Source organism: Panthera pardus, unplaced genomic scaffold (assembly GCF_024362965.1).
Source record: "Panthera pardus isolate Hobbes unplaced genomic scaffold, ASM2436296v1 HiC_scaffold_8, whole genome shotgun sequence".
In the NCBI taxonomy this organism is placed as follows: Eukaryota; Metazoa; Chordata; class Mammalia; order Carnivora; family Felidae; genus Panthera; species Panthera pardus.
In genome coordinates this window covers 117,939,617-117,960,816 of record NW_026527013.1, presented here as the reverse complement: position 1 = coordinate 117,960,816, position 21,200 = coordinate 117,939,617, and the positions used below count along the sequence as shown (strand labels likewise).

At 45.2% G+C, this 21,200-nt stretch overlaps 1 long non-coding RNA gene across 1 annotated transcript in view; it reads left to right on the top strand.

The window, feature by feature from the left end:
• LOC128775622 (uncharacterized) overlaps positions 1–16,385 on the top strand; it is a 43,867-nt gene extending 27,482 nt beyond the window's left edge. Inside the window, exon 3 of the long non-coding RNA XR_008420487.1 lies at positions 15,168–16,385. This is a non-coding gene — a long non-coding RNA (uncharacterized LOC128775622). The remainder of the gene's footprint in view (positions 1–15,167) is intronic.
• Positions 16,386–21,200: the final 4,815 nt, after the last annotated feature.

Sequence of the window (21,200 nt, the reverse complement as noted above, 5' to 3'; positions counted from 1 at the left end):
AAATAAAATAAAATAAAATAAAATATCAGACCGAGTGTTTGCATGTCAGTGATGATGATAATGATAGTAAATCCTGACCTATTGCCTGTGAGGTTCTACTGGGGATAATTTTTTTTCTAAACCTATGTCTCTTAAATGACTCTCTTTTTTGATTAGCCCACTGCTCTATCAGGAGGCCACCTAGAATTAAGAGTATAGTTGTAGCCATGGATTAGTATGAAATAAACTAATTCATTAGGGGTTCAACTATGCTCTGTTAGTATAGGGTTCAATTTGACCAATGGATGCTGACCTGTTTCCTGAAGAACTCTCAAGTCTGATTTGAAACCTCTCCCTAAGTTACATTTCTAAGACTAATCTGCATTATCGCTAGAACACAGTTTTCCACACCAAGGCAATCTTTGGTCTAGCCTCTACTTGAGCAGTGCCCAAGAAGTGGAGCATCAATTCAATTTCATTATATTTTGTCCTTCCTCCTCTACCTCTTCCTCTAAAAACAATCCATTTTGTGTGACATCCAAAGAGAACTGTGATAAAGGGCTATGATGATGGCAGTCATTACTATCGCCCATTGGTAACGCCCTTTCCCCTCCTTCCAGGTGCCTGGTACGATTTCATGTCCCCATCTCTTTGCATGTGACTTGCTTTGGCCAATGAAACATGAGCAGACATGATGTGTATCGATTCCCAGCGGAAGTCTCTAAGACTTTAGGTCTTGCAGGTGCATGATTTATATGTCCCCATTTCTTTGCTCTGGTGACTGGCGACATTCTAGATGGCGGAACCCTGAGTGAGGACAGAATGGGATAGAGCTGCCCCACCACCTGAGAATACTCACATACCTGAGTGAGAAATAAACCTGTACCATTTTACGCCGCTGAAATTTTTGTTCGTATTGGAGTATAACCACACCCACCCTGACTGGTAAATGATATTTCAAATCATCACACTCTGGTTTTGAAAATGTAATCCCATCTCCCCGACCCCCTCGGCATCCCCACAACCCATCTCTCTCTCTCTTTCCCTTTCTTCTAGAAATTATACTCTTACTTGGCAGATGCTGTTATGATTCAAACAAATTCAATATCCAATAGTTTGGTGTTTTTTTTCTCATCAAGAGAATGATAGACCTCAGAGACTAGAGGCTTTTATCCTAGGCACCCACGGTCCTAGAGGTAAGGTTCTTCTTGTTGGAGGGCCCAGCGTGTGACTGGAGCTTTGAGCGATGCAGTGAGTGCGTCAGCCGCCCTCCATCTCCAGTGACAGCACAATGCATCTCAAGGCCAGGACTAGCAGCTGTCGTCTTCTTGTAACAGTCACACCTTGCTCATCTGTTTAAAGCGGTTACCCCTCCTGCATACGAGAACGAGCTAATTCAGTAAATATTAGAGTTTCGGTGAGCAAGAGGCCTGAATTCTAGCCACTGCCTTATGACTCTTTTCTTTTTAAAAAAATTTTTTTTTTAACGTTTATTTATTTTTGAGACAGAGAGAGACAGAGCATGAACGGGGAGGGTCAGAGAGAGGGAGACACAGAATCTGAAACAGGCTCCAGGCTCTGAGCAGTCAGCACAGAGCCCGACGCGGGGCTCGAACTCACGTACCGCGAGATCATGACCTGAGCCGAAGTCGGACGCTTAACCGACTGAGCCACTCAGGTGCCCCTGACTCTTTTCTAAACCCAGTTTTCTCATCTGTAAACTAGGGATGATAGGACTCATTGTCCACTACTTAAAAATTAGTATGTGTGCATTGTTTAGACCCGGTAAAAGGTGACTAGCGTGCTTCTCATGGAATACGAGCCCCTGACCAATATCTACAGCGCCTCTCCTGGAAAACAAGCTCCTGAACAAGGCAAGAAGATCTGTTTTGAGCAATTTGGGTCATCTGATCAAACAAGTCTCTACTAAATCACTATTTTAAATATTACTAGACTTTTTTTTTTTTTTGGAGCAGTTTTAGATTTACAGAAAAACTGAGAAGTACAAGGAGTTCCCTCAAACCCCATCTTCCCCTGCGCAGTTTTTCCTGTGATTCACATCTTGCATCAGTGTGGTGCTTTTGTTGTAATTGATAAACCAATATTGACACGATATTATTAACGAGAGTCCATAGTTTGTATTAGAGTTCTCTCTGTGTTCCATGGTTCTATGGGTTTTGACAAATGCATGCTGTCATGTATCCACTGCTGTGTGTTTCACTGCCCTAAATATCTCCTGTACTCACCCTATTTGTTCCTCCCTCTGCCCCCCAAACCCCTGGCAACCCCTGATCTTTTCACCATCCCTATAGTTTTGCTCTATCCAGGATGTCACATAGCTGGACTATTACAATATTTAGGCTTTTCACACGGGTTTCTTTCACTTAATAATAGGTATTTAAAGTTGCTTCATGTGTTTTCGCGGCTTGATAGCTCCTTTCTTTTTTTAATTTTTTTTTTCAACGTTTTTTATTTATTTTTGGGACAGAGAGAGACAGAGCATGAACGGGGGAGGGGCAGAGAGAGAGGGAGACACAGAATCGGAAACAGGCTCCAGGCTCCGAGCCATCAGCCCAGAGCCTGACGCGGGGCTCGAACTCACGGACCGCGAGATCGTGACCTGGCTGAAGTCGGACGCTTAACCGACTGCGCCACCCAGGCGCCCCAATAGCTCCTTTCTTTTTATTTCTAAATAGTATTCTTTTGTGTGGAGGTACCTTAGTTTGTTTATTCATTTACACCGAAGGGCATCTTAGTTGCTTCCAATTTTTGGCAAACTTTAATAAAGCTGCTATAAACATCTGTGTGCAGGTTTTCGTGTGGACACAAGTTTTCAGCTTATTTGGGGAGAGACCAAGGAGGACAACTCCTGGATCATATGGTAAGAGTATGTTTAATTTTTTAAGGAAGTACCAGACTTCCTTAAAGGAAGTACCACTTCCACATCCAAAGTGGCTATACCATTTGCTATGAATGAGAGTTTCTATTGCACCGTATCCTTGTCAACATTTGATGTTGTCAATACTCCGGATTTTAGCCATTTTAATAGGTGTGCAATTATATCTTACTGTTGTTTTAACTTAGAAATCCCTCAAGATACATGATATTGAACGTATTTTCATATACTTACTTGCCATTTTTTATCTTCTTTGGTGAGGTGTCTGTTCCTATTTTTTTGCCCACTTCTTAATTGGGTTACTTGTTTTCTTATTGTTGAGCTTTAAGGGTCCTTTCCATATTCTGGATACAAGTCTTTATAAGATATGTGTTTTGCAAAAATTTTCTCCTGGTTTGTGCCTTTTTTTTCCCCACTTTCTTTATAGTGCCTTTAACAGAGCAGAAGTTTTTAACTTTAATTAAATTTAACTGATCAAGCTTTTCTTTCGTGGATCATGTTTTTAGTACTGTATCTAAAAACTCATTGCCAAACCTAAGGTCACCTAGATTTTTTTCCCCTACGTTATCTTCTAGAAGTGTCATAGTTTTGTATTTTACTTTTAAGTCTCTACTCCATTTAGAATTACTTTTTGTGAAGAATGGAAGGTCAGTGCTTAAATTCATTTTTAAAAAAAATAAAATGTGTTGTTCAGGTCGGACTATTTTATTGAGTACTGGATCCCATACTTTCCGCTGACAAAACACAGCAGAATGAGGAAATATTTATTTCTTCATGAGGGACCCTTCCCTTCCTAGCCAAGTAGAAGCCTGGGGTCTTAAAATGGTAAACTAGTCTGTGTGGCCCAAATTTTTGTATTTCACTTGACATTAAGATAGTGACCGGCTATCTTAACTGGAAATTAAGAAAGGGACCAGCAACACACCTCAGCCTCAATTTCTCTACCTAGTGACCACAGAGTCACCATTCTCATACCTCAGTGCTTAATGCTAGGGACCCAGGAAGCCAATGTGCTAAGATACCCTAATCCACTTGCTGTGGATCAGACATAGTGCGACTCGATCAGAGAAACACCTTCCAGATTCCAGGAGGCAAATCTTCATGTTTTGATTTGTTATGGATAGGTTTTTTGTGTTTTTTTTTTAACTTTTTTTTTAATGTTTATTTACTTTTGACAGAGAGGGAGACAGAGCATGAACAGGGGAGGGGCAGAGAGAGAGGGAGACAGAATCCGAGGCAGGCTCCAGGCTCTGAGCTGTCAGCACAGAGCCTGTCGCGGGGCTCGAACTCACAAACCGTGAGATCATGACCTGAGCCGAAGTCGGTTGCTCAACCGACTGAGCCACCCAGGTGCCCCTGGATAGGTTTTTAAAGTAAGCTATTTGAAGCACCCCTGTCCAGAGTGTAACAGCAAATCTAACAAATAAGTTCCCAGAATTGGTCTTGTCTACACCTGTACTTTTCTGCCTGGCAGGTACTCAGCTTGCCAGGTAACAGGGTGACCCGGAACAGCTCTCTCGTTTCCATCAGTACTGCCTCTCCCTGGGGCCGGCTTCTCTTTCCTGGCACTTGGTTCCAGGATGGCCTGCTCGCTTTGCTTCAGTGCTCTCTGAAGAGCTAGTGTTGAAAATAGCCAGTGTTGCTGTACTTCATGTACACCCACGGGCTCATTTGCTGAAGTTTTCAAACTTGCAGGCCATTTGACACATGGACCAGGAAGCCTGATGACCCACCTCTGGGTTGCACGTATCGACATAGACTCACCCTCTCACCGGAGCATTCTCTCCTGAAATTCCCTGTTCCTGGGACTAAAGCACCTTTTTGAAACATCAAAGTCAAAACTCCTTATCCCCATGATCTGACCTGAAAACCAATGCCCATCCAAGCATCTCGCTCTGTAAAACAGGACTAATAAATGCCCACAAGGCTGATGCTTTGGGTAATATGACGGGAAAGTGTTTGGAGTTCTTCGGAGGAAAAAGGATATTTAGGGGCTAAATTGCATTACAGTCAACGGAATAAGAGCAGAGTTTTTAAATTGCAAGATCTGGTGACAGTTTCTCGAGTGAAACTAGTTGTTAGAGCACATGAATTTCAATTTCCAGGTCAAACATGCCCAAGCTGTTCTGCAGGAGTTTATGGCAGGCTTCTGATGTAAGTTCTGTGATTTGATTTTATTGGTTTCTGGCATTGGGTCCTGTATTATGAGCAATTCCTATAAAACGTACTTGGGAGTTATTCTTTTCCTTTGAAGAATATGATACTGAAACAAGTTTTTAATAAAGTGTTTTGAAAAGGCAACAGGCTGAAAAAAAGCTGGGCAAAGAGTCAAGCTAGTAATGAACTGAATGTGTCTCTAATTATGTTGAATTTACAAGTAATAGAATAAGGCAGGGTTGGCAATTACTTTTGAGTGAAATTTTGTGCCTGAAGGAAGAAAAAGCTTCCCTTAAAGTTAGGGAAAATGAAAAAAAGTGCTGTATCATTACATTTTATTTGAAATATCTTTCAATTTAGACCTCCAAAGGTGTAATCGGTTCAAAAACAGATTCCCAATAAACATTTTGTCGAAACGGATGGTTTTCTGAAACCTAAGTTTGGTTTTGATCTTTTTTTTTTTTTTCACACGTGAAGCCTTGAGTATGGACATCTCCTTGCTATGTAGTCTTAAAGCCCATGGATTTTCAAGGTGGTGCCCCAAAGTAAGATTCAGAAAGTGATTAGAAAACGCTCGATAGAATGCTCACACACCACGCTGGAAAACTCAAGACTTAAACGAATTCGAGCCTTCCGATAAAACAACTTAAGTGGATGTATAAATAATTCATCTGATGCCCACAGAACTGCCTCAGCATCATTTGTCTCTAATAAGCCAAATCCACAAATGAATAGGGCGCTGGCTGGCATCGGGGCTCGTGTCTCTCACCATGTGACTCCGAATCGGACCCCATCTTAACCAGAGAACGATCCATCATTTGAGCAGGTAACAGGCTAGAGCAGGGAAGCCCTGGGGATACGGGGTTTGCCTTCCCAGAATCACGCCATTCTCGCAGCGAGCTCAGGTCCTGTGTCTGCAGGTGCCAGCTGAGGTTCTGGGTGGCAGGACAACTGTGGCCAGGACCCCTGAGGCCAACAGCTTTCTGCTTCAAGCAATTCGTTCTCTGTTGTTTAAATGCACACTCTGTGGTCCTGAGAGCCTTCCATTTCATTCCCACAATACCGCACCAGGTTGGTATTATTATCCTTGTCCCTGTTTCGTGGGTAAGGAAAGCAGGATTTAGAAAGGTGTAGCATCTTATGCAATGGCCTGCGGCTAGCCCATGGCAGAGCCAGACTTCAATTTAAACAGTCTGGGTTTCTAACTGCTAGACTATGTGGGGATACTAGTGTCCTCCTAAGATGCCCAAGCTTAGAGACGTGTTCTGGAAGGTCGATGGGCACAGGAGTCAAGCAGCTTCACGGGTAAACTGAAAGGCAGAGAATTCAGTGGCTTAGTAGGATCACAAACGTAGTAAGTCAAGGGCGAGTTGGAGATCATTTGGGGGGAGCCGGCTTCCCAGGTGGAACAGCTGCTTCACGCGTGTGGGGCTGGTGTGTGACAAGCACACGAGTGACCTCGCCAGAAGCAGGCATCACAGCGGAGGTTCCCATCTTGCTCTGTTCCCCAAGCACCTCCCTCCTGGGATTGGGGCTCGGCTTCCTCATCTATCATCTGAAGGGAGATAGATTTTCAAGTCTTGCGTTCCGTTTCATCCCTCGAATTCGATAGCCACGGCAGCCAGGAAGGATGCTCCAATATGGAGGCAATCATACTTCACCCTGCTGGATACGGGGCTCTAGTGGTGTGACCCCGGTAGAAAGCTTACAGAGTGGTGGCACTGGTTTGTCTCTCGTCCCCATTCTCTGCCGACAGGCAAACATGACCTCCTCTCCTCCCCCCCCCTCCCCCCGCCGCCCACTCCCAATGATAAAAGGACTTGGGGAGGCTTAAACTAAAGTATTATGGCTTTTCTCTAACTGCTCACTACCATCTTGGGCGAAATTTGTGCTTATACGTGAATGACTCTATACTCTTTTATCCTTCCCTGGAGCCATTTCATCCACCAGATTATGAGTCCTTGACTTAGGAAGTGAGATTTTACCTTTAACGTCCTAGAAAATCGCTGTAAGATATGTCACAAGGATGAAACAAAGTCATTTTTACCTGGGGCTTTGATAACCCTTTTAGTCAGATGCTTTTGCATCAGGTATAATCCTGGGCGAATTTACTCTGCCAGGAGTTAATGCATTTAACAACGACGCATTATGGCCAACGCCACTGCCTGTCAGGTGTTTAACATCAGGATCATAAAGAACCTGTCTGCTCCAAGTCTGCTTTATCTCTCATCTCCTCCCGGCAGATTGGCATTTGCCTCTGTTTTCTCAATCTGTGGATAAAAGACCAGAGGGATTGCTTCAGGATTTGGACTTCTGCGTAGAACTGCATCAGCGTCGCCAGCCCTAAGACATCCTTTATTTCCTTACCAAAATCCCATGCAATTTGTATTCTGATTTCAAAGATCCCATTCGAGGTGACCTTTAGGATGACCCCTTAAAATAACCGACATGCCAGACCACAGATCCCCATAGAGGCAGGGTCATTGTTTGTCTCTTGATATATTCAGCGGTCTGCATTCTAATGTTTATGTGTCCCCAAATAGTTTTATGATATGTCGTCATTCTTATCTTCGGCATTCTGATGCCTGTTTTCTTTACTTTATCTGTTAAGCAGAAGTATATTTCGTGTTCAAAGCGATACATCATAAAGGTAGAAAAAGGTGAACCCTTTGATATATTACAAGTCTCTCATAGCATGAAATAACTATTGCCTATTATTTTACTCCTGACGTTTTTATTTTTAAGGGAATTTCACTTGATTTGTGGTGCTGACACCTCTGATATGTTGTTTCCAGTGACCTTACATCCAAAATCAGTAGCGTGTGACATTTGATGGCCCAGATAAAAAACATTAATGGTGGAAGAGAGGGTTTATTTTCCTGGTCATAAATTAAGTTTAAATAACTCTGAATTTATTTTAAACTCTCCAGTACTTTTTACTGTCCAAGCAATAAATGTATTTATTACTGGGGGCCTACCTGGGTTTCCAACACAGAGCCCGGCTGCTTTGATTCCTTTCCTTCTCCCTCACAGAAAGCTCATCTCACCTGGAAAGGCCGATTGGCACAAACCATTCTCTAATTTCCACCAGCAGGGATCAGAGAGAGGACTGCTTATCGGAGGGGTAAACCAAAAACGTTTTTGTTGCCGATCAGCTTAAGAAAAGGGGGAGTTCATAAAATACTCGCTGATGCGGGTAATCCAGTTCTGAACGAATTCTGTTCGGGAATTAGAAGTAGAGACCCAGGCGGGAGCAGTCACGGCCCGGTCCCTCTACAGCCTCGTGTAAGGGCTTATGTTCCGTCCTGATGTAATTTTCACAGAAGGGGAAGCCCATTTCCTCATTTTGATCTTTACAACTTTCCATCTTTATGTGTGTGTTTTTTGGTACTCACTCGCGAGATGTATCGTAAAATTGTGTGGAGAATTTCTCAGTAGAAAACATTTTATGATTTAAAATTTTCTATCTGTATGTTTGAAAATTGCCTTGTATATTTTTTATTGAGATATAATTCACATACCATAAAATTCGCCATTTTAAAGCGCACAGTTCAGTGGTTTTTAGTATATTCACAAGGTTGTGGAACCGTCACCACTGTCTAATCCCAGAACGTTTTCAGCACCTGAAAAAGAACCTCCTGTACCTGTTAGCAGCCACTCAGCACTCCTTCCTTTGCCTGGCCTCTGGCAACCACTAATCTACCTTCTGAGTCTATGGATTTGCCTCTTCTGGACACTTCATAGAAATGGAATCACAGGGGCGCCTGGGTGGCTCAGTCGGTTAAGCGTCTGACTTCGGCTCGGGTCATGATCTCGTGGTTTGTGAGTCAGGCTCTGTGCTGACAGCTCGGAGCCTGGAGCCTGATTCGGATTCTGTGTCTCCTCCTCTCTCTGCCCCTCCCGTGATCATGCTCTGTCTCTCTGTCTCTCAGTAATAAATAAACGTTAAAAGAAAATTAAGAAAAAAAGAAATGGAATCATACAATATGTGACTTTTTGAATATGGCTTTTTAAAAAAGTGTTTATTTATTTATTTTGAGAGAGAGAGAGCGCAAGCGAGGGAGGGACAGAACCGAAGCAGGCTCCAGGCTCCGGGCTGTCAGCACAGAGCCCAATGTGGGGCTCGAACCCATCAGCCACGAGGTCATGACCTGAGCCGAAGTCGGATGCTTAACTGAGCCACCCGGGGGGTCCCTGAATATGGCTTTTTTTAGTTAGCATGTTTCCAAGATTCATCCATGTTGTGGCCTGTACCAGCACTCATTCCTTTTTGTAGCTGAATAATATCCCATTATATGGTTATACTACATTTTATTTATCTGTTCATCAGTGGATGGTTTTTTATTTAAAATTCCTGTCAAAAGTTGCCTTATACTTAATTCCTTGAGTATTGGTCCTGTTTGGGATATTTAAAAAGTTCGACCTTCGAAAAAAATGCTATAAAGTATACACTATTTTAATATCTTCAGTAATAACAATCACACATCACTTGTTGATTATGTATGAATTTGATCTGGCCACAAAATGGGAGGAAAGTAGTCTAAGCAGCTCTTAATTATATGAGTAGGGTAGTAAGACAATAAGTCATTTACTAAATCCAAATTCACATTTAAAGATTACATGTGGTTCTTGAATATATGGAATGCTGTTTAAATGGCTTTTCACAAAAAGCGGCCACCTGATCCCTCTTGGGACCTCAGGACACTTTTCCTTGGAGTACAGCGACATCCCATACATGTTTATCCTTCACTGGACTGGAAATTCTTTGTAGGCAGGAGCTGTATCTGCTTCATTTTTACCTCCAGAGCCCCAACAAAATGCTTTGTGGGTACAAGGCACTCAGAAAGCAAAAACTTGATGAATTAAACTGTACGCTCTTTTGCTCTCTGTGCTCAGTGAGAAAAAAAGAAGAGACTTCCAGAAAGCATTCTGATCATTGCCAGTTGGCTTCCCTTTACCATTTATGTAGAGAGAAGTAAACAGTTCACACTTGTGTGGCTTGATAAACGTCCACAGAGTGAAGACACCTGTGTGACCACCACCCAGGTCAAAAACCAGCCCCCGCACCCCCCCACCCCCGCCAGCCCTTCTCTCCAAAAGCAACCACTATCCTCACTTGTAACACCATAGGTGATTTTGAACTTTACATAAATGGACCTTTCTCTTGTGCTCATGACATCTTCAAAATAAGGATAAAATCAAAGTTGGCAGACTTATAAATAAGCATATGCATGATATACAATCTTTAGATTCTAGGCAGCAAAGACTGAACTAATCTAAAGGGCAGAACACAATGCCCATTTTCACTTCTGACTATACTGAATTTAAAAAAAAAAAAATCTCGGGGCACCTGGGTGGCTTGGTCGGTTAAGCGTCCGACTTCGGCTCAGGTCATGATCTCACGGTCCGTGAGTTCGAGCCCCGCGTCGGGCTCTGTGCTGACAGCTCAGAGCCTGGAGCCTGTTTCAGATTCTGTGTCTCCCTCTCTCTCTGCTCCTCCCCTGTTCATGCTCTGTCTCTCTCTGTCTCAAAAATAAATAAAGGTTAAAAAAAATTTTAAAAAAAATCTCTCATGATTTCTTACGTTTTAATGATCATTCATTAAACTGCTTAACCTTCTGAGCATAGAAAAGTGTGAAGTAAGCCATGTTAGCCCATTTCCTTTCACGTTGGATATTTCTACTTGCATCCCTTCCTTCTCTCAAGGACTTTGTCTTTGTCTGGGCCACTGTCGCCAAAATACCATAGACCGAGGGGTGGCTTGGAAACAAGTATTTGTTTTCTCACAGTTCTGGAAGCTGCAAAGTCCGAGATCAGGGGACCTGCAGATTCAGTGTCTAGTGAGGGTCTGCTTCCTAGTTCGTAGACAGATGGTGGGTGGTCTTCTCACTGTGCTCTCAAAGGGAAGAAGGGGTAAAGGAGGCTTTATAAGGGGACCAACCAATTCTATTCACAAGAGCTCTTCGCTCACAATCTAATCAATTCCTCAAAGCCCCACCTTTAAATGCCATAGTTTCAGCGTATGAATTTGGGGGAAACACAAATATTCAGTCTATAGTAGACTCCTTCCTAGTTCCATTCCTCGGAAGTCATTGTAAAGGGTAAACTGATCAAACAGCAAAGTGTTCAATAGCAACTATATTGGCCACCTCTTCCTAGCAGATCTCTCAGTATTTGAAAGGACGCACATCCTCAGGAGGCACTAGAATTTGGGATGGTGTTGCTGTAAGCCTGGGTGTCCTGAGAACAGGGAGCTCAGAGGAGTAAGCATCCGAGTTCAGCAAATCTTTTGACAAAGTCTATCCTGTTATCCTTGAGGACCAGAGGGAGAAATGTGTGACTGGCAGAATAACAGCCTGACACTGAACGGGGAAGTAAAACTAATTCACCAGATGACAGAATTATGACGCAAAAAGGTCTTGACGTCTGGAGCGATGGCCTCAAACTCACTGAATTTAATGGTGATAAACATAAGGTTCTGTTATCGAGATAAATAACTAATGACACACCTACAGGATGAGAGAGGCTGACTGACATCCATTCGGGTGTAAAAAGAAGTCCCAAGGATTTCAGTTGATTATAAGGGCAACATGATGTGACTGCCAACATACTACTTTAATCACAGGAGATGATGAGGCCACTGTTCCTCTTTTTTTCTGCCATAGTCAGAAGCATCTGGTGTATTTTATTTGCTTTCGAGCATCACATTTAAAAAGGAAGATGGTAAAACTCGCGAGGGTTGAGGAAGGAGGAAAGGGTAATAAATGGCGGGGAAGCCCGGGGAAGATACCAGGAATGATGGGAGGGGATGGGCATTCATAGTCCCAGGGGGTCTACAGCTCTCTCACATCTGAAGGGAGGTGAGAGGTAGCACGGAGGGGAGCTGCTAACTTAGGTGTGACCTCAGAAGGCATCTGACCTTTTTGCAAGTTGTGAATGGGCTGGGACCAGATGATCACTAAGCTCATTCCAGGAAAAAAAAGCTATGAGTGTTATGCCCCGTAGAAACCAGAGATGTATGTGGTTCAGTCGTAGAGTAGTGTCCCACTCAAGAATAGTTTGGCAACCAGACTTCATTAAAAACCAATGCGGGTGAAAACTTAACTTTTCTCAAAGGACACTCTATTTACCCCTCACTCATTGTGATCCAGCCACCTCCCGCTCCTCTGCTACCTTAATCCTTCTAAAAGCCCCCAGAAGAGAACTAGCATTTGTCAAACACTTGAGACGTGCCGGATCACTTTTACACGTAGGGTCTCATTTAATTTTCCCAGGAACCCTGCAAAAGATACATGATGAAGACGATGATGATTTTATGTGTGAGAAAAGGCCTCTCAGAAAGCATCATTGGCCCAAGGTCACGGCTGGTCAGGGAAGTCCGGGATTCGAATGGAGGCCTTTCTCTCCCCGTGGCAGCAGCCTCACAGAGCTTAGCTGCGTTTGTCTGAAGTCAGCCTGTCCTGTCGGCCACGGCTGACAGATCTGGCTCCGTGCTTCCGGCCTGGCTTTCGATCTAGGGACAGAGAAACAGGCTGATGTCATGTGGTAGCGTGTTTTTTCCTAAGAGAACCTTTCCCCTGTTCTCTAGTTTGCCCTTCCGTGTCAGTATTCCTCTGCTTCCGGCCTTCTCAATGTCCAAAGTGCAGATGAGCCCTTCTCATACTCACCGAGAAACGCAGTGTAGAGTGAGCTGAGCCAAAGAACAAGGACTCCGGGTGACAATTTTGCATTTTCTTTAGACCGCTGCCAACGCCAGATGCTTGACCCGCCCCTAGTTCGCTCGTCTTTCAGGTACGTGGCTAGCTCTTCAGTCTCACAAAGGCCTCTCCAGAGTCAACCAGAGACATAGGAGGTGTTTTCAGTTAATTATATCATGGCGGATAAGGCGTGCTTCAGGGGTAGGACAGTAGGCTCCAGGGCATGTTGGCCCTAGTTGAGTCATAAGGTGACGCTCCTACGTGCGAAAGAAGATTGGCTGTCCACACGCAGTGCCTAGTTCCGTGCCAACAAATGTGTCTCCAATGAATAAGTGAATGAATGAAGGCATGCTGAGTGTCCTGCTCGGCCAACTCCCACCTGTCAGTGAGGCAGGCCGGGAAAGCTGCTGCTTCCTGCCAGCCTGAGTCTGTGGTGGCTCGAGAAAGTTCTGATTTTTGAGAGTCAAGGAGGAGGCACATTGTACAAGGCATAGTAATCGTGTCCTCTTGTTCCTGAAATAATTTATTAACGGGGCAAAGTTGGTCCCAGTTTGTGCAAAAAAAAAAAAAGAAGGAAAGAGAAAAAAAAAAAGAAAATTTGATTCTACAGACCAGATCTCATCAGAGTCAGACCGAGGACAGCTTTGAAAAGTCTTTTAAGCACACCACGTATGGAGAATTCTGAAGAGCCACATCCATTTTCTTGTACCCATTTGATCCAGAGGAGAAAAGCCATGCAAAGCATGCGTGGCAGAGGAAAATGGGTAATGGGGCAAGAAAACCCTATACAGTAAGAAGAAAAAGTCTGACCTTTTAGTGTCTTTATGGAAGAGGCGGTTCGGGTCACTCTGTCTCGGTGAAGGACAAAGCTTCAGGGAAGAAAGTTGACCTTCCCATGCCTGGGGCTGAATCTAGAGCTGAGCACTGTGGTGAGTTCCAGCGGGAGGGTCCCTCCCGTGCAGGGAAGGCAACATCTCACTAGTGTGGGGCACTGATAAGGATTTGATAAGCTCTTTCATTCATTACTGATGGATGCCTTCCAGAAGATCTCCACAGACACAACAGCTCGGCCAATTATGTGAAGCCCTTTCCCCCCCCTGCTCTTCATCATTTACCCCAACACCCTTTCACTGCCAGGAATTCATGCTTTGTCAGTGGTCACCGACACTTCTGATTTTACTTGGAGGCTTGGGAGGGTTGGGAAGTGAAGGAGGAAAGAAGGAAGCCCTGGAGTTCGGTTGTCTCTTGCCTTTTCAGCAGGACCGCCTGGTTGCTCACAGCCAGTAATGGTGAGCAAAAGGCTGTGAAAACCAGACCCCCCCCCAACCCCATTTCAGACCCTCTCCCATCACCGACTAATTGATTAACCAAGGGTTCGTGAAGAGAATGATTTGATGAGGGTAATTTATAGAGATGGTATCTTTTGTCATCATTTGTCTTTGAAAACATAGAAGAAAACTACTTTCAAGAGGACATAGCCCGCCAACATGAGCAATGGCGGATGGGGCATCATCAGTTACAGCAGACTGCTCAATTTTGTACCTTTTCAGCCAGTCAAATATCCAATAACCACGAAGGGAGGGGAAAAAAAAAAAAAACCCACATCTTCACTTTCTGTGTTTTAAACTTTTCCAGCACTGGCTTATGAAAATATTTGGGGTTGTTCACTGCTCTGCTCTCTGTAGCATAAACATTTATTTAAATGGGGCTGTCTCTAGTAATGAAGAATGAAGGAAAAACAATGGTCTGATTTTGACAAATTAACTTGTGATTTGGAGAGTCAGTGAAGCAGGGAAGAGACATTCCTAACTATACTAATTAAATGAGCTTGCAACATTTATTTTAATGCAATGGAACCAGCCATATGAAGATGAACATTTTAATTTATTTTGCAGTGACATTATGAAAAATCTCACTGCTGCAGATTATCTACAAAAACAAATCTCATCAGCATCTAGGTTTGTGCAGGAAATTTCCATCTTTCACACGAGCCTGACCTTCCCCAGTGGAAGCAAGTACGAACGAGCTAAGTTACTTGAAAAGTTTTTCTGAAGGTTGTCTTTCCACTGAGGCCGGGCTTTATGTTCAAATGACTTCTGTGCCAAACACATCCATTTTTCATGGTGTGGCGTAGATGAAAAATTCCGAATCCATTCTACGGGGAATGCAAATATAGCTCATTAGTTCTAAAACATTTTTCATGAAAGGCTGCAGAGTATTCGCCAGCAGATGAGGCTGCATAGTGCCAGCCAAGAATGAACACCACATGTCCCACTAATTGTTTTTTAAAGTTGTTCCTTTCCTCTCTGGCACCCAGTAGCTATTGAAAATAGGAAACAATATGAAAAATGGAGGGGGAGCCTCGCTTACTTTGACATTATTCTGTACTTGGTATCTTGTCTTTTTCCCCCCCTCCCTCCCTCTCTCTCTCTATGCAGCTGTATTCTAAAAGGAAAAGACACGGTTTTGTGGATGACTGAAGCATTTCTGCTTCTCCTAGAGACACATAGAGTGCATGTTGGCTGGAGAGTCAACTATTACCTGAAGGCAAGTTCTCTGGAGCCTTCTTCAGTGCCACAGGCTCAGAGGGTGGGCTGGCTGATATAGCATCAGGCAGACAAAATGGCCTCCTTCCAGAGAGGGGGTGGGTTGGCTGCTGGCTCCTGGCCACCACCTCAGCCAGCTTTAAGGAAGTCACACAGTCCAGAGATGTCTTCCAGACTGACATTCCCACTGGAGCTCTGCCAAGGAACCTCAGAGAAGAGCCGACCACCTCCCTTTCCCAGCCAGCACTGTCTTCTGGCTACGGTTGGAGGCCTGATGGGCACAAACCCCTCTTAATGCAGATCGTTTCCCTCACCCCCGCCCCCACCCATTGTTTCTCACTTGGGGGGCCTAAGATGGTCTAGCTGGACCACACTGCTCTGGGTAAACTTCAGTTCCCTGTGGGGGCTCTCTCTTCCTACCCACTCACCACAGAGGCTGTAAAGGAGGAGAGGCCACACCCTCCTGGAGTTTGGGCCAGTCCTCTTCAAGTGCGCTCAGTGCACACCAGTGCCCTTCATGGGGTCTACACTCACCGACAGGTGCTGAGCTCTCCAGCATCCAGTTCCCAGCCTGCCAGAGCCTCCCAGCCTCGCTCCTTTTGCAACGTCCCTCTGAGCTCTTCCTTCTGCCCTGGGTGTAGGAAGCAGCTGAGAACGCATTCCTCACCCCAGCACATCCTCTGGCCTTGGCGTTTACAGGACTAGTGGCCACTGGCCCAGCAAACACACACGGCCTGAGGGGGAGGCGGGGTCCACCTGGGGAAGAAGGGTTTATGCTCCACCCTGACCACAGTAACCTCAGCAGGGTCTCAAACCCCTATGCCGCCCACAAGCATCGTGCAGTTACCTGGGCAGCTCCTTGGTCCCCTAAAGGGCCCAGAGCAGTCTGGATTCCGTCTGAGAAGCAGGATAGCCAGCCATCCTCCCTTGTTTGGCAGGGTGGTAGGTGTCCACTGGGGAGGGTCACATTGCTGAAACGTTCTTCGGGATGGAAAGCAAGCCCCTCGTGGAATTATTCAGAAAGTAACTACATTATTGTTGTTAACTCAACAAAGGACATTGCCTCCAGTTCATTCGTTCCAGTTCGTGCTATCAGCTATTTGAGGAATGATTGTTTTGTGCAAAGAAATCACGGTGCTCTGGGCGCCTAGGTGGCTCGGTCGGTTGGTTAAGAGTCTTATTCTTGGCTCAGGTCATGATCTCCCAGTTCGTGGGTTTGAGCCCCACATCGGGCTCTGCTGACAGTGCGGATCCTGCTTGGGATTCTCTCTTCCCTCTCTCTCTGTCCCTGCTCGACTCACACACGCACACACACACTCTCTCTCTCAAAACAAATAAATTTAAAAAAAAGTCATGGTGCTCAAAAGAAATGCACAGTTTTCTCATGGCAGGGAATTAAAGTGAATTACAAGCAAATCCATCCATAGGACAAGGTATTCCCACTTCTCTCCTACCATCTCCTTACAAAAGCCAAATAAACCAGTTAAAGATTATAAAGATCATAAATCACAGGGTAAGATGGGCCCACTTAGGGTTCTGTTGGGGCTCACTCAACCAATAGCCCCATGGAGAATTCTTCCAGCATTCTTTTTTTTTTTATTTTTTTTAATGTTTATTTATTTTTGACAGAGAGAGAGAGATACAACGCATGAGCGGGGGAGGGGCAGAGAGAGAGGGAGACACAGAATCCGAAACAGGCTCCAGGCTCTGAGCTGTCGGCACAGAGCCCGACGCGGGGCTCGAACTCACAGACGGCGAGATCATGACCTGAGCCAAAGTTGGACGCTTAACCGACTGAGCCACCCAGGCACCCCATAATTCCTCCAGCATTCTATGAGATGATGGAACTAGGTGTCCTGGAATGAGCACGATACATTTGAATATGAGTCCTTAAAAATGTCTTAGAAACTGACCATCTGCAAACAGTGTCCCCTGATCTTGCCCCTTTAATGGCCCTCACTCCAGATCCCCATCCAAGTCCCAAGACAGCCCGGCACATGGCAGGCATCCAATCAATGTATGTGAAACGACAAGGTTAGAAAATAGTCTTTGGGGGCGGAGGGAAAAAGCATGCAGGAGTGACAGTGGGTCTTGGCTGCAGGAGCTTCTTTGGAGGCTTCCAAACTCAGGAAGTACGGGTTCCTGTCTGGTCCAAAGCCAACCTACTGGCTAATAATTCCCAGTGCTGGAGGCAGCACCGTGTAGTGGCTCAGGTAGGACCCTCTGTCTGCATTTGATCCAGTTCTGATCCTCGCTAGCCCTGTTTCCTTGGGCAGGCTGTACCCTGTGTCTCAGTTTCTTTGTCAGCAAAATGGTGACAGCAATAATAGCACCTTCTTTGCAGAGTTGGAGTGACACTAAATAAGCTACATAAAGATGGCCCTTTGGCTGGAAAGACAAGAAAAGATGAAATAAGAGATCTCACGCTCTCGTACAGCTGAGACCTCAGAGGGAATCTTGATGGGGACCTAGCTCAACCCATGCTGTTTTACAGACATGGGCTCTGGGGTCCTAAAATGGAAGCTGACGGTCCCATAGCTAACGTCGGGACTGGTGCCCAGCCCAGGAGTCCTCAGCTCGGAGTGTGAAACAGGCTGCAAAATCTCCAGACACACTCAGGTCCCATCGGGGAGGGGCAGCGACATCGCTGCTTAGTTGGTCGATATTTATCGAAAGCCTGCGTTTGGCACCCTTTTGTGTCTCTGCTCAGGAGAATTTACAACGTAGCTGGGAAGACACAAATATATGAGAATTACTGCAAATCTCGTCTAACGTATCCACAGCACAGCACAGCCTACGTATCGTAAGCGTGTGGGAGTCAGAATAAAGGGTGGGACGGGGCAGGCCTCATTTGTGCAAACTCCCAAGATGCTCACTTTCATGGAACATGACAGTAGTTGGCCTCGTCCCCAGCCCCGCCTCTCCTAGGGAAGAGGCACACTCTCCAGTTTCCTCTGGAGTGGGGCACAAATTCAAGTTCAATGACAACTTAGGTTACACCTTTATTTGCCTGTGACTAAACTGGCCTCCCTCCTGAGTCCCCAGCAGTAGGAGGGGAAAATAAACAAACTGCCCAGTCCTGTTTACATACAGTCCAGCTGACATAACGGTCCTTTTAGGGGATGTCAAGACTCTTTTTGCTAAAAATATTTTATCTTTCAGAGATCAACCCCCCTCCTGCACCATCTTCTTTCCCTCTGGGGGTGTTAGAAAATGCGGAGAAGACAAGGTCACACTGAGCAGGGCGCAGATTAGAGATTCTTGGGCATGAGATCTTCAGCCTCACGTGTTCACCTGGGACCTGCTTGTTCCGTAGACGGTGGCAGCTAAAGTCTGGTTGGTGACGCTCCCAGTCGTGTGCTTCTGCTGGGTCGGGGCTCTGCTGCAGCCCCCAGCTCTGACTCAGGGATCCATTCTGCAGCCCTTGCTATAGGGTGACCTCATCCCCGGGGACCCTCTCTGGCAAACTTTGGGTCCAGCCAGACTCTGAGCAGCCTCTAGGCCCTGCCTATGCCACATAGACCCCAAGAGATGAATTGAAAATCAAGCCTTAGGGTCTCTGTCTTAGTCTGATTGGGTTGCTATGACAAAATATCATACATAGGATGGCTTAAGCAGCAGACATTTATTTCTCATAGTTCTGGGGGCTGGAAGTCCTAGGTCAAGGTCTGGCAGGGTCGGTTACGGGTGAGAGCTCTCTTCCTGGCTTACCTTCTCACTGTGTCCTCACATGGCCTTGCCTCAGTGTGTGCACATAGAGAAAGATATGTCTCTCTCTCCTCTGAAGACCACCAGTCCTATCAGATGATCCCCCATCTTTATTACCCCAATTAACCTTAATTACCTCCTAAAAGCCCTATCTCCGGATACAGTCACATTGGGGGTTAGGACTTCAACATATAAACAAGATGCGGGGTGGGGGTGGGCGACAGTGACAACGTGGTTCAGTCCTTAGCAGCCTCTGTCTGCCTAGCCACTCTGTGAGGCCAAGTTCCCAGGGGCGCTCTGACAGAGGATCTCTTTCCAGAGTTCAGAACAGGACAGAAGGGACAGTGGCCTCTCTTGGCCCTAGCTGTTGTCTCATTCTGGAGAAATGATGTGGATGTGGCTTGTAGATGAGGAAAAGAAGCTAAGGTGACATTTTTAACAGCAAAGCAGAACATTTGAGACTTGGGAGACCCGAGTCTTAATCTTTTAATGATTTTCTGTGTGACCCTAAAGCAACATCATCTCCCCTTGGGCTTTATCCCTTGTTCCCTAACATAAGGGGGTGTTGACCTGCTTCCCAAGATGGTTGAGGGGAACCAGCAGGAGACGTAATTGCAGAAGTCTTTTCTGAAACCGTGAAGACGCTTTCAGAGGCTGTGAATAAAAACAATGCAGACGAACATACGTCCTTTCCAAATGCATGACACCTGCAGAGTAAAGCCTGAGCTTCTAATAGCTGAAACCCCAGTTCCCTGTGGTTTGTAGAGTTGCTAAGAGGGGAGGTGAGTCTACCCATCTAGGGGGTGAAGGGAAAGCTTGGGGAAATCTGCCTAACTGAAGGGAGATAGCTTCTAGGAAATTCAGGACAACACAGAAAGCACTCTGCCCAATCCTCCAGTGACAGTTTGTCAAAGAGAAGCAAATCCTTCAGGACATTCTCTTTAATATACTTTTAGTAAATGTTTTATTGCAGTGGATTATGGGAATTAAGGGAATGAAGACTCCATACCGTATTTTTCGAAAGCAATATTTTTAGAATCACAAATTATATTGAAATTTTTATACCAAGAAAATAAAAACAAAGATCAGGAGAACTAAACAGCATTTATATATGTCTCTACAGAGATATATATGTATATTAGCAAATTGAAATATAGCAAAGACACACAAAAACACCCACATAAAAGAGATGCAAATTATATTTTTGACACATTTTCAGCACAATCACCTAATACAATTTTCTTTTATAGGCAGAGGTAATAAATAGTGCAAATGTATATTTATGGTGTATTTGACAAATGGATTTGCTTTGAGTCAGAAGGAAAAGCTCCAGTGGTTTTACTGTGGAAATGCTTCTCATCTACCTGGACTAAATTGCTCCTCTTTCTTCTGGATTTCTCACCGTGACTGAGTCTGAGGGGAGAACCACCTTTTGGTCTCAGAGCTTGGTACATGCCTGGAATCAAGATTTGGAGCATACCTGAAAATCGAGATGTCATTGTATCTGTGCGTGTTGGTGTCGTGTCTTCCCTCTCTGACGACGTGCTCCTTGAGAGTGAGGACAATGCCTGTCCATGCCAGCTACTCCTCCACAAATCTTTCTGCATCCACAACGGTCATTTGCATGGAAGGGGGACATCATTCGACTGTGTTGGTGTGGTCAGGGAAGCAGACATGTGCTCCGTGCTCCAAGATGATCCTCTCTTGCAGCATGTCTGAAAACCAGACACTTTTCATCCAAGATACAAGAGTGTTTCCCCAGCTGGTGAACTTAATTTCCAAAGATCCACCTCTCCCCTGTGTGATATCGGGGTGCAGGTGCTGACAGATCAGTGTGGTCAAAAGGGGCAGACTTTATGTATTTATGTATTTATTTTAGTGTTTATTTTTTGGGGCAGGGGGAGGGGCAGAGAGAGAGGGAGACGCAGAATCCGAAGCAGGTTCCAGGCTCTGAGCTGTCAGCACAGAGTCCGACATGGGGATTGAACCCACGAGCCGTGAGATCATGACCTGAGCTGAAGTCGGGCGCTTAACCGACTGAGCCATCCAGGCGCCCCTAAAAGGAGCAGACTTTAGATTAAACAAGCAGAGTGGTACGACCTACAGGGCCAGGTAGGTGAGAAGCAAGCCCAGAGGCTCAACTCCGCCAAGGAAGGGGCAGCTAGAAGGTGGGAGTAGGAAATGAGGTTCTGGGACCTTTGACTCTTAGGTAAGAGA